Source organism: Nanorana parkeri, unplaced genomic scaffold (genome assembly GCF_000935625.1).
Source record: "Nanorana parkeri isolate BGI_ZX_2015 unplaced genomic scaffold, ASM93562v1 scaffold959, whole genome shotgun sequence".
NCBI classification, from domain to species: Eukaryota; Metazoa; Chordata; class Amphibia; order Anura; family Dicroglossidae; genus Nanorana; species Nanorana parkeri.
Genome location: NW_017307227.1, coordinates 143,252 through 144,984, shown reverse-complemented (window position 1 = coordinate 144,984; position 1,733 = coordinate 143,252). Strand labels below are relative to the sequence as shown.

The 1,733-nt window shown below is 39.5% G+C and overlaps 1 protein-coding gene across 1 annotated transcript in view; it reads left to right on the top strand.

Annotated features, from left to right (window-relative positions):
* Positions 1-234: 234 nt before the first annotated feature.
* KIAA1522 (KIAA1522 ortholog) overlaps positions 235-1,733 on the top strand; it is a 62,737-nt gene continuing 61,238 nt past the window's right edge. Inside the window, exon 1 of the mRNA XM_018566556.1 lies at positions 235-246. The gene's annotated coding sequence lies outside the window, so the exon portion shown is untranslated. The remainder of the gene's footprint in view (positions 247-1,733) is intronic.

Sequence of the window (1,733 nt, the reverse complement as noted above, 5' to 3'; positions counted from 1 at the left end):
GGTTGGATCACAAATGTGACATCCGTGTCTGTTCCAATGTTCCTTCACCTTTTTTTTTGGCGGGGGGGTAGGGGGATTGGACACCTGTAATCCCTATAGATGGCCAGATATAAACGGACATGTGTCCTCCTATATCCACTCACATGCAGTCAGGTCAGTAAAAGTGTACCTGAACACAAACGTTTTGCATTCAGTCCAAAAAAAACCAGGACCTAGATGTATGGGGATAGAGTCACACACACGCCTGTACGTTTATATTTGGCAGCTCATATGGACACATTGCAGCAAGTTTTGATCCATATAATTACAGGTCAAAAACATTTGTGTGAAAGAGGACTAAAGGAAATTTAATGCAGCATGTTCTTCAATGTAGTATGTGGCAATAATTTATTAGGAATAATGTTATCATTTTAGTGGATAAAGGATTATTACCACTGGATTGATGGCCGTTTTTACTGTGGTAATGATAACATGTTTATTGTGGCAACGAATGGACATTTCCTCTCCACATTACTCTCCTGCCTGCTGCCATACCCTCCACACTCCTCTCCTGCACATACTGCCCACTGCACTCCTCTCCTGCACATACTGCCAGATGCCATACACTTCACTTTTCTATTGTGCACATACTGCCAGCTGCCATACCCTCCACTCTTCTATCCTGCACATACTACCAGCTGCCATACCCTCCACTCTTCTATCCCGCACATACTGCCTACTAAAACACTTCTTCACCATTGTTTGCTATAGCCCTGACCTTACCTGTAATGGCTTGGGCACAGTTTGCTAGTATTTATTGTAAAACAGACAAGTAGAAATGGAAAAGTCACTCACTCTCCAAACTCCAAACTCGCCTTTTAAAGCCTGCACCTGCTTTTGGTGGTGGGGCACCTTACATGAACAATACCAAGGGTGTGTTTTGCTATTAATCTGCTGTTGTATCCAACCCAGATAGTGTATCACACTGAGAATAGTTGGTTGTTTAGTGACACTGAACCTGTCAATGACAAATAGGTAGTATGACAACAATTTCTTTTTCAATGTCAATGTTCTTATTTTTGCTGCATTAATGCTGTAATTAATGTCTTGTGTTGCTGTTTATGTTTTGCTTTGCACTTCTTCACATTTTGTATGCATCAGTATTATCTATCCATGCAAGTGAAACTGTAACTGAAAAAACATGTTTAACTGGTAAAAGTCCATAAGAGAAAGCAGGGCAAGCTGCTTGTAGATACTGTTAATTCTCAGCTAAGCTTTTCCAGTGGACTTGCGCAGTCTGCTCTAATGGCCATGCACAGCATGCAATCCACCATCTGAGCTAGCACATATGTATAACTATGTTTACGATATGTAAACAAGAGAGATTACAACATTTTGCAATGCACATTGCAGATAAAAATAAATAAATAACTGATTAAATTAATGAAGTGCCTGTTACACAATACTTCGGTTAGAATTAATATCACACCCTAGTTACCCTAGTAAGTATTGTGTAATAATAATTTATTACATTTTATTTTCACTAAGTAGGCAACAAGCTATCAAACCAGTCATTTTGGTTTTAAAAACTAGTTGTAATATTCATGTCTAATGCCCAACAATTTTGAGGGTTCTAATATTCACTATACAAGTTCCTTGATTTACTTTATTGATCCGACGTGAGTGAGCGTTGCCACCCTAGAAAAGGAAACATGTTAGTCAGAGCCAGGACTAGGACAGGAAGTAGAGGAGGG